Genomic DNA, 12,373 nt, shown 5'->3' with positions numbered 1-12,373 from the left:
TTATCTGACCGTCTTTGATTTCCTACTGACGTGCCTGAGTTTTCGCCAATCTCTCCATCGATTTCCACTATTTCTCCGTCTAGGTCTGATGTTATCGCTGGATTTAGTGATTTATAGTGTTTCCCTACAAACTCCTTTATGGATTTTGACGCTGCCATAGACTCTGTTTCATAGTTGTTTGGATGCAGCCTCTTTTCGCCTTCTGGGCGTTCTTCGTTGCCCTTTTGCCTTTTCTTTTCTTGGGTTTCCCCTTACTATTATCCATAGAGGATGCATGACTTTCCTGGCTCTCTTCCAGGGATTTTGAGCCCTCCAATGATTTACTCCTCCCTGGATCATCCACTGTACGTAATTTCAGCCCTTTCTTGGGTGCCATTTCTAGGTTTTTAGCCCAAAAAATCTGTTAATCTGCTGAGGGTGGAATCTCTTATTAATTACTGTAGTTTTTACTCTTATTTAAAAAACAAAAAAAAAGTTTTTTCACTTACCTCTGTTCCGCCTGTTGCCTTCAGCCTGCTTGCCTTGCCACTCTTATAATTCTCTGTCGTGTTGGTTCACCAACTTTTTCCGTGGTACTTCGTCTTCTTATGCTGGCTAATTAAATGCCCTTCTTATTTCTTCTTGGCCCTTTGTTTCTTCAGGGGCCTCCGGGTTTTGTACTACTATTTTTCTAATGGTCCGAGTCCGCAAAATCCGGCCCCCCACCCCCTAGAAGCGATGTTCCTCGGGGGTCCCACTGGGGTTGCGACAGATGTTTCCTGCGTTTTTATTCCTGCGTGGGTCTCTGTGCTGGAACAGAAGCAAAGGTGAATAGGAGGATTAAACAGAGAGCAGTCTGAGCAGTTACATGGGACACGATTAAAATGATCATAGGTGAGGGTGGACTGAGCAAAGGAATATCATAGTATACATAATGGCAAAAAATAATAAATAACTCAATGAACTTTACAATTTGCAATGAAAAGAATTATGAAGCGTCACAATAAAATAGCATAACTAACATGATATCAAAATGAGAGCAAAATAAGTATAAAACAATATAGAATATGAAGCGTCACAATAAAATAGCATAACTAACATGATATCAAAATGAGAGCAAAACAAGTATAAAACAATATAGAATATGAAGCGTCACAATAAAATAGCATAACTAACATGATATCAAAATGAGAGCAAAACAAGTATAAAACAATATAGAATATGAAGCGTCCCAATAAAATAGCATAACTAACATGATATCAAAATGAGAGCAAAATAAGTATAAAACAATATAGAAAAAATGTGATCGAATATGATAGGTAGAGTAGATTAATAAATAGGATAAAAATAGTAGTTATACATAGCGACAAAAAATAATAAATAACACGATGACCTCCCACCGGGTCCCAGAGAAGGATTGGGGGCCGAGCTGTGGGGGCGATTCCTGAGCGAGGGGAGGGATACCTTGCTAGAACTCCCCTCCACGGTACTGAATTCCTATAGCCACATGAAGGAGGCCCTAGTAGCTAGGTATGGACTCACCCCAGAGATGTACAGGCAGCGATTCAGGGATTGCAAAAAGCTCCCTGGTACCACCTGGGTAAAATATGTCAACTTTTACAGTAGAGCCTTGGAAGGGTGGATCAAGGGCAGCAAGGTCACCACATTCGAAGAGTTATTTGATCTGATAGCCTGGGAACACCTATCATTAAACTGCTTTGTGGAACTGCACCAGAACCTCCTGGACAGCAAGCTTACTAACCCCAGACGGCTCGCCGTGGAGCCAGACCGCTGGGTGAACACCCGGGTCCCCAGGGGCCCAGTGGGTGACTATGCTAGAAATGAGAAGGGCTCCCGACAGCGAGGGGGGGAGGGAGGCCAAGGTAGGTCGCGGGAGTTCCCGCCAGGGCCCCAACATAGCCCCCAAGGAAACCAGCAGCCAGGATGACCATCCCCCCCCCGTAACGACCCCTGGGGTCCCTCCAGGCAGACCGGGGCCAAGGAACGCCACCTCTTGTTACAAATGCCAACAACCAGGCCACTATGCCAGTGACGTCCAGTGTCCCCTCTACAAAAAGCCCACCATCTCTGGCAACCCCCCCCCCCCGTCACCTGACCTCAGTCGCCCTCGAGGAGTTAGAAGCTCCCGAGAAGTGGGAACCCGTAGCGATGTCCTTGGTTTCCCTAGGGAATGGAGAAATAGTCCCCGGAACACCGCTACCACCCAACACTATGAAGTACGTGCAGTGGGTGACTATAAACAGACACCGGGTAGAGGCCCTCAGCGACACTGGCGCCAGTGTCACAGCTGTCCGCTGTCACTTGGTATCAAAGGAGCAGATTGTCCCTCACGTCCTCTGTCCCGTCATTGTGGCCGACAATTCTGAGAGCCTCTGCAAAATGGCCCAAATTCCCTTTGAATGGGGGGAAGTATCTGGCACCCTGCAGGTAGTGGTCCGACCCTCCATGCCGGTCGATTGTTTACTAGGCAACGACCTGGAGACTTCTCTGTGGAAACAGGTGGAACGAAAGGCTCATCTGAGAACGATGGGCCTACCCGAGTGGGTGTGCGCCACCACTCGGGCCATGGCCGCACGGATGAGTGCTCCAGAGGAAGTGGGGCCAGAAAGAGGGGCCCAAAGCCCCATCTTAGAGGGAGGAGAAAGGGAGTGCGTACAACCTGACCCCTCCAGTCCCGACACCCTAGGGGAATCCAACCCTGAAGAAGAAGAAGCCCGGGGCCCTACCGGAGAGCAGATTGCAAAGCTGGGGGACCTCCCTGGATTGGCCCAGTGGCGACAAGAGGGGGGACCTTCCCGGGGACCGGTTTCTGGCATTTCAGCCGTCTTGGGAACAGTCCAAGGCTGATGGATTAAACCCAGATCTGTTGACTGGCTGTGAGTGTTTGATCGGTTCAGATGCTCCGTCCATCACCACCCCCTTTTGTACCACTTTTGGCCGCCATAAGTGTGGCAGGGTATGCTCAGACGTGAGTCCCTTGCTCACTTTGCCGCTGGATTCAAGCAAGCCGGGCCGAAGACGGCTGAAATGCCAGAAACCGGTCGCCGGAAGCTTGTTTCCGGTCCAGGGAAGGCATGGCTTGGCAGTTCGGGCTGGACTGCTCCCATGAGGCACAGGGTCAGACTGATTTGCATATGGCCACGTCTGAACTGGGGTGGCAGAGTGGGCTAAAGAACGGTGATGGATTAAACCCAGATCTGTTGACTGGGTGTGAGTGTTTGATTGTTTCAGATGCTCCGTCCATCACCACCCCCTTTTGTACCACTTTTGGCCTCCATAAGTGTGGCAGGGTATGCTCAGACGTGAGTCCCTTGCTCACTTTGCCACTGGATTCAAGCAAGCCGGGCCGAAGACGACTGAAATGCCAGAAACCGGTCCCCGGGAGCTTGTTTCCGGTCCAGGGAAGGCATGGCTTGGCAGTTCGGGCTGGACTGTTCCCATGAGGCGCAGGGTCAGACTGATTTGCATATGGCCATGTCTGAACTGGGGTGGCAGAGTGGGCTAAAGAACGGTGATGGATTAAACCCAGATCTGTTGACTGGGTGTGAGTGTTTGATTGGTTCAGATGCTCCGTCCATCACCACCCCCTTTTGTACCACTGGCATAGAAAGGAGCAGGGGTTTCCAGTGGGCTTTAAAGGTTTTTTTTTGGGTGCACTTATCGCCCGTGTGTCTGTGTAAAAGTGATGCCTTCACTCAGGCGTCCCATGCTTAGGGCTCCAATCTCCCTGCTCGGGTCGGCAAGAGCCCGCCAAGGTGCACTGCACAGACCAGGGAGGAAAGAAATGTAAACACATCTGCCTGTAATCAAGAGCAGTCGCTGCTCCGGTCCTGGGCAAAGTAACAGGCATGCTGCTCCCTCCCCTCCTGTAACCAATCACAACGCTGCAATGGCAGGGTTGTGATTGGTGGGGAGTCCAGTAGGGCAGCCTCCATAGAGAAAATGTAGAGTGTGCATGACTGCTTCGCCCACCCACCCGCCCCCAACCAGGCATTGACTCCCATCCGCCCCCAAGCAGGCATACCCTACTTCTACTTTCTCGCAGCTCAAGAAGCAGAAAATAAAATGGTGTTTAATATACCATTTTATTTTCTGCTTTTTCGCGCTGCGAGAAAGGAGTGGGGCGGTGCTCAAACGCCCTAATGGAGCGGCCGCTACTGCCAGTGTGTCAAATGCCTGTTTTAAATCTAGTGTAATGCAGCCTGCGTTGTGATTTGTTTCAGAGATGGTCCCCCTAACGTTGTACAGTATGCAAATATTCAGTGAGGTACTGCGTGTCTGCACGAAGCCACATTGGTCAATATGTATTAAATTCTGTAGATATGGGAGGAGGTGAAGTGCTTAATATCTTGTATTCTGTGGCTAGTAATGAGAGGGAGCGATATCCTGAAATGTCTTTGGCAGCTCGGCCTGATTTAGGAATGGATACCACCAGAGCCTGCGTTGTAGTGGACGGACCCTGTTTCCATTGCAGATTTATACAGCTGTTCTAATTGGGGCACCATAATATCCGCAAAGGTGTCAAAGAATTCTATTGGGACGCCATCTAGGCCAAGGGCCTTATTTCGTGGCAGTGTCCGAATAGCGACCCTAACCTCTGCCCTATTGATAGGGCCTGATAAAGCATCTGGAGCGGTACGACCTCGTTGAGGAAAAGGTAGGTCCTCCTAGAAGGCATCTACCATGTCATCTGTCTGTTGTGGCGGGGCTTGGTATAGAATTTCATAATAAGTACCGAGGGCTTCATTTATATCTCGCTGAGTGGTTACAGTGCATTCCCCCCCCCCACCCCCCCACCCCCCGGTGTGGTTATCTCGTGAGTGACTGCGGCTTGTGGCACATCATGTAAAATGCGCTCCAGCAGCGCCCCTGATATTTCCGCCTCTGAATGTTTTAACTGAGTGTATGACTTATAGTCTTTTATTTGGAGGCTTTCCAGCATTTCAGCGGGTTTTACATGTGCCTCTTGTAATTCTGCTGTCTGTGTGGGGTACCATGCCGCTTCTTGTTCTAAGGCGTTCATGTTGTTTTCAACAGTTTTAAGTTGTTGTGTATTTTGTGCCTTACCCCAGCTGTAGTAATAATAGCTATGCCCCTGATCACGGTTTTTAACGCATCCCATTTTATGTGTCTAGTGGAGGCAGTGTTGGCATTTTCTGTAAAATAATTTTGTATACCGTCCGTTGTTGCATTCTTAAAGACAGGGTCTTCTAACATCTGAGGCCATCATTTCCAGGTTGGGACCGTAGTGGCAGTGCTCCCCCGGCAACGGTTAGTTCTAATGGGCTGTGGTCTGAGAAGGTTTTTTCCAGATAAGTAGTGCGTGTGACTTGTGCTGTGAGGGGAGTGGAGCAGAATACTCTGTCTATCTGCGTGTGCAGGCGGTGGGTTGAGGAGTAGAAGGAATACTCTCTGCTGGGCCAATTTTTGAGACACCAGACATCTCCCAACGCCTAGCCCTCCGACCACCTGGCCAGTGCCTCCGCCTGCTTGATTGATCCCGCTCCTAGAATCGGGGGATGTGAACGGTTAATGTTAATATTCATGACTGCGTTGTAGTCTCCACCCAGTATCCCTGGGTACCCTGCCCAGTCCACCAGCACATCATTAATGTTCATCAGGAATTTATCTTGATCAAAATTAGGGATGTATATACTTCACAGTATCACTTGCGCGCCATCCAGCGTTCCCTTTACTAGGGTATATCGGCCCTGTGGGTCTATGCATTGTTCGAAGGCCACAAAGGGAACCCTGCGATGCACCCAGGTGGGAACCTGTGGTGATCTGTAATCTGTATTTATTGCTGCTTGATGTCATGCCATCTTGGAATACTGTGATGTCACCTGTGGGTCTTTGCTGGGGGTTCCACTCGAGTGTTCTTTGTGTGGCAGTTGCAGCTGCTGTGTCTTATCTACTGGCTGGACGGCTCTCTTCTCTTTAATAAATCTACAACATCCTTTTCCTGCGTCCGCCTCATCTTTACATTGGCGACAAGGATGGTCAGCTGTTCTTAACATTTAAAGGGGCATCTTCTTTTGAACGATCTCAAGGTTCAGAACTTTTCATTTCTACGTTTGCCCCAGTTTGACTCGACACTCATGTGAGTAAATTTCGAATTTTATATGCCTGCTGCGCACCTAGAGAGCCGTCACAGCCGTCGGACTTGTTCTCACTTTACCACTGCTGTTTTCAAGACTTTTAATGTGCATCTGCAGCGTTTAAATTTGCCGATTTGATTTAATCGTCAGCGAGGCATTGACTGAATCTGTAGAAGTTCAACAAGGTTTAGTCTGTGCTAGCCGAGTTCTGCGAGGCAGTTTCTGTGTCTGTGAAGTTTTCCTTACCTCTCGCTCTGCTCTCCCAGCGCCTCGTACTTTCACTACTGTATGTTCCTTTCATCTCGGCTTGCTCGCTGTTGTGATGCCGCATTAGAACCTTGAGCGTACACCAGTGAAGCTTAACGACGTAACGTCACTATGCACGCTGGCAGCCGTAGCAACTCTGATTCGTCACGCCGCCGACGCTAGCAGCCTTGGCAACTCTTTGTTTATTGCCTACGCCTTCGCCACAGAGGATTATTCTACGCTGACGCACACAGCTTAAGATTACGTGTTCGTCACAAAGCGTTCACTCTTGCTGATGTGCACAGCTGATTTGTCTCACACAGTTTTCCCTTGCTGATGCGCACAGCTGATTTTCGTCACAGAGTTTTCCCTCGCTGATGCATTTTCCTCACAGAGTTTTCCCTCGCTGATGCGCACAGCTCTAATTTACTTTTGTCAATTAACGCGCACAACTTCTTTAGATGGTCTCATTTTGTTTTTCTTTTCTTCGCTGGTGCGCACAGCTCTGATTCTTATTAACTGCATACTGCCTTATATACTTGCATTTAAATTCTATTGTAACAAATACTTTTCTGATGTTTACACAGAGTGCTGATACTCCTCAAAGGTTTTCACAGAGCGCTGATTAATGCTTTGCATTGCATTTCTAATTTTAATGTGCACAATTTTTACTATTTACTGATTTTACAAAATCCTGCGTATCCTGATGTACGCAGCTTTTATTTTCAAAGTTTCTCTACATTGATGCGCAGAGTTTGAATTTTTGTTGTACATTTACAGAGATACTTTCCTTTCACAGCTTTACTCGTTCTAACTAAGTAAAGGAAAACAAGGGGTTGACTTTTTGTTAATCTTCATCTTAATATAATGCAAAGTGTCACTCCTCCGGCTCCTTTTCTTCAGACACCTGGTGACCCACCTCTTGAATGGAAACTCTGGATAAGATCTTTTATGGCTTACTTGGCTTACTTGGGTGCAATTGATGTTTTGAGATTTCGAGCAGAAAGGAAAAAAAGCCTTATGTACTATCATCTTGGGGTTGAGGGCCAAAATGTGTTTGACCATTTACCTCCTTTTGTTGCTCCTGCTGGTGAAGATCCTGACGAGTTTGACATTGCTATAGCCAAATTGGACAAGTATTTCATTAAAACCAAAAACATTGTTGTCCATCGTTACAAATTCTTCACCAGAGCTCAAAAACCTGAGGAAAGCATTGATACTTTTGTCACAACTTTAAAAATATTAGCTTCAAAGTGCGAACTTGAAAACTTCACTTCCCAACTTATCAGGGATCAACTGGTGGCACGTTGTTCGTGTAAGCAAATTCAAGGAAAATTGTTGACTTGCAAAGATCCTACTTTAGATAAGGCAATTGACATAGCAAAGAGTATTGAGACATCTTTGCAGGATTCTAAACAATTGGAAGTTGCTTTCTCCAATACTTATTAATCAAAAGGTGGAATGGACACTGGTATCTACTTTAACCATTGGTTATGTTTGAAAACCCTCATAGACGCCCTGATCTTATCGATGCGGTGTATATCTTTTCTCCGTCCCATCAGGTGTCATGGCATAGTCATCGGGTAGTCAAATAACGTGCTCTATGCCTGCCTCACCCGAGGCTACCTCTGGTACAGGTAGAAGTGTCCGGAAATTATAGGAAAGGGCCAAAAAATTTAAAAATAGTGTCTCACCCAAAAAAAATTATTAAAAGAGGTACCACTTCTACCTCTTTTAATAAAAAATTGTGGGGTGAGATCAGGGCGTCTATGAGGGTTTTCAAACATAACCAATGGTTAAAGTAGATACCAGTGTCCATTCCACCTTTTGATTAATAAGTATCTGTCTAGGGGAACTGAATGGACTTCAAATCCTCTTCCCTCATTTTTGATTAAAGCTCTCTCCAATACTTCTATTTCGAGTGCAGCTTCTAATAAAACACCCAATTTTACCTCTCGTGTCACACATGGCTATTTTAGAAGGATGGGAACTACTGGTACTAGAAGACCTTTCATGCCCAACAGACAATTCAGTCAAATAACTTTTTGTTTTAGATGTGGTTCTTCTTACCATGTGTCTAATTTCAAAAATTGTCCTGCTGTCAACCAACAGTGCAGCCAGTGTGGCAAAAGTGGTCATTTTTCTAGAGTTTGTATGAGAGGTAAAAGAGGCAGTGTAAGGTGTGTCATGAATGAGAGTGATTCTTCTCCTGATTTAAACTCTACAGAAAACACAACTGAGAATTTAGAATGTGATGTAACTAGTCAAGAGTATTTAGTTGTTGTTAAGGATAGAGACGATGTAAAGCAAACATCACATGTTCCTGATCCAGAAGTTGATACTACTATTGAAAAACAGTGTGTTCAATTACTTGTAGACACTGGAGCGCGTATCACTATTGTTTCTCATGAAAAATACATTAGTTTTTGGCAAGTGTTTACTTCCTCCGGATGTTCTCACTGTAGCTTTTGAATGGAGCAGAATTGATCTTTTAGGTTATTTTTGGGCTGAAATTGGTATTTTTGGGAAATTTATCACGGAGAAGGTTTATGTTGCAAAGCGAGGCATTAATGTTCTTGGCCTCCTTCATCAAGCTGAGTTTGGTGTTACTATCCAACCTGGTTTACCCAATCCTGTATTTATTGAAGGATGCAATGCTCCTTATTCTGCTTTTTCGATTCCTGTTCCTTTGTGTAACATTCTAAATAGTAAGACGTGGGAATGCAAGTTTGAGAACATTTTTGAAGGCCGTCTTGGCAAAATCACCAATTTTCAGCATTTTATCAAGGTCAAAGATAACATTATTCCTGTTAAACATAAACTGAGAAATGTCCCGCTTAGTATTAGAGAGGATTTGTCCAAACACTTAACATCACTATGTGAACAAGGAATTATTGAAAAGGTTGAGTCCACTCTATGGCTTTCTCCCATTGTGCTTGCAAGAAAAAGGTCTGGTGACCTTAGGATGTGTGTGGACTTTCGCAGCCTCAACGATGCCATCTGGGTTGATGGTTTCCCTCTTCCCCGCATCGAAGATCTAATAGCAAAAGTAGGTTCTTCTACTTGGTTTTCAAAACTTGACCTCAAGGCAGCTTATCACCAGATCGAGCTGCATCCCCAATCTCGACATCTTACAGCTTTTGTTACACCTGATGGTGTATTCCAATTTTGTCGTCTTCCTTTCGGCCTGGCCTCTGCTGCCGCCGTCTATCAGAGGATCATGTCTGAAATGTTTGAGGAACTTTCTAATGTAGTCGTGTTTCAAGACGACATTCTTGTTTTCACTCAATCTGAGGTTGAACATGAGAAAGTAATTGAACAGGTTTTCACCATTTTAGAACAAAGAGGAGTAACTTTACAGAAGAGCAAGTGTGTTTTCAAAACTAGAGAGGTTGAATATCTTGGTCATATCATTTCGGAGAATGGTATCAAACCTAGACCAGGTTTAGTAAAAAGTATTATTGAGGCTCCTGCACCCTCCAACAAAGAACAGCTTTTATCCTTCTTAGGTCTTTGTGAGTTTTACTCGAAATTCATGAAAGACTATGCTAAGACTACTGAATGTTTCAGACTTTTATTAAAAAAGGGTGCCACTTTCAGCTGGTCTGATGAGTGTGAGAAGGGTTTTCAGCTTATAAAAGAGCATATCACTAAAGCACCTGCTCTACAACCTTTTATCGGTAGTAGAGAAACTGTGATCACTGTTGATGCATGCGAATATGGTTTAGGGGCGGTTCTTTCACAATTGTCCAATGGCAGGGAATTTACAGTAGGATTTGCTTCCAGTACTCTGTCCTGTCGAAAGAAAATATTCTGTTATAGAAAAAGAGTTTCTAGCTTGTGCTTGGAGTGTTGAAAAATTCAAATCTTACTTATGGGGTAGACCTTTCGGGCCAGATGTAGGTAAAATAGATTTACCGATTCTTAATTACCGAAAATTACTGAATTTGACCGATTCGGTAAATACCGAATCGGTAATGCCCATTCATTCCTATGGGCTTTGAAGCCCATAGGAATGAATGGGCATTACTGATTCGGTATTTACCTGAAGGACTGGACTATTCTAAGGTCCAGCGGTGCCAGGGACAACACCTGAAACCTTTGTGGGTTACCTGTTCCGGCGTACAAATTACAGAGACACGGGACACTTTCTTCGGCGTCAAAGATCGAGGTTTATTTACTGCAGGGAACACAGAAGTCACAAGAAGTACAATGCATGTAGGTTCTAGGAGACTGCTTCAAATTGTACAAGTGGATCGCTCCTTTTATACAGATTTTCGTCATTGCACAACATACGGACAAAAGGTTACAATTCAGTTCCCACAGTAAATGACAAAAGAGTCGCATTCATGTTTCAGAAGCCCGGAACATAATTACAGTAACATCGCCGGTTCCCAACTGTAAAAGCACATTATCTCACCATTAGGCACATTCCACTCTAGTTGTAAACGAATTAAGGAAGGGACAGAAACAGGTGCAAGGAAAGACGAACAGCGGATAGAGGAGAGTGTGGGGGCAATATCGGAAACGTGATTGCAGGATCAAAGGACTCGTGCCTAATGCATGCACGGCTGAAACAATAGACCGGCACGGCAAGATGAGCCCCGAGCAGAGCCATCTGCCTTTGCAGTGTCATCCCCCTCGTCATAAAGACACTCTCAAAGAAACACGTGTCTTCCGCAGGAGCTTGGGAATCCCAGGGGCACGAAGCGGACAGTGTCCGTTCGCTGGCTACTTGAGGGCAAGAGACAAAATGGATGCCGTATCTAAAATGGAACCCGCGGGTTCAGATGGAGAAACCCACGAATAAGACGAATGGTTCAGGCTAGCGTAGCGAAAACGCGTACACCCACTAAACTCGTCATTTGCGGTTCATAGATACCAAACTCGTCCATATTCGAACAAGTCAAAAACATCGTCATGAGCCTCACGGAACCTCAGACGCTCCTTTTGCCCTCATGTAGGCAAGCACTAGTCGATATCAGAATCGATCTCGATATTCATCAGATCATTCAGATGCTGCTGCAACATTATTCTATCCATTAATGCTTCCTTGGTAACAGATGGCCGTCTTATACACGTTGTAGCACAGAGGCCACATAAGGCAGGACCACACTGTACACAAAGACAACACGTGAACAGGAATGCTACAACAACCCCAATGATCATCAGAATTTCCCAACCCCACGTCGACATCAGGCCCCAAAACCATCCAAGTAACGTCCAATCACCTTCGTCCACGTGTATGGACTCGGAGATCTTATGCAACTTCGAGATGGCTTGATAGACAGTTGGAGCGTTATCAGGGATGAAAATGCAGCAACTCGAATGGATCACCTTACATACACCACCTCTGTCTGCAAGGACAACGTCTAAAACCATACGATTTTGTAACGTCATAAGCCTGTCCGCCTGAAGCTCTGCTGTTAGATTACCAAGGGCACTTGCAGTTATATTAGCAGTCGACTCTACCACACGGGTCAGTTGTCTCAGGTTCCTACTATTGATCATAGGTCCCCAAAACGGCAGGAAACCCCTAAAGAAGTCTCCTGCTTCCTGACCGGCAGTATCCTCTTTGCTAATAACGCCTCTCACAACTCTGGTCTTGTGATAATCCGACCAACTGTAAAGGTCGGCGGCAACAGATTCACAATATAACAGATGCCCGAGAAGTCACAGGGCAACCATGTATATGCGCGATCGTAACATACGAAGTATGTACCCTTGGCAGTCAGGAAAACAGGGGAAGAGAGCGTTGGTAAAACGTACGTTTCAGTACAAGCACTCTCCCCAAGCTGAGCTCGCGGATTTCGACCACGTCCTTGTAAGCAGAAATTACCGAGGTGGGGTACGATCCAGATCGGAGACGAGCTTTTAAGCTGTCTATCACCCACTGACCTGCTATACTCAGCCTCACTCAGATCCCTGTATGCTCGCACCTCTTCCTCTGGGATAAGCGATGCATCGAAAATATCCCTATCTAGATCAGCAATTGCTCTTGCCAAAGGCTTGTGATGCGGGCCGGGACC

Source organism: Lissotriton vulgaris, unplaced genomic scaffold (genome assembly GCF_964263255.1).
Source record: "Lissotriton vulgaris unplaced genomic scaffold, aLisVul1.2 SCAFFOLD_1389, whole genome shotgun sequence".
Taxonomy (NCBI): domain Eukaryota; kingdom Metazoa; phylum Chordata; class Amphibia; order Caudata; family Salamandridae; genus Lissotriton; species Lissotriton vulgaris.
Note: the sequence above shows the minus strand (reverse complement) of the source record.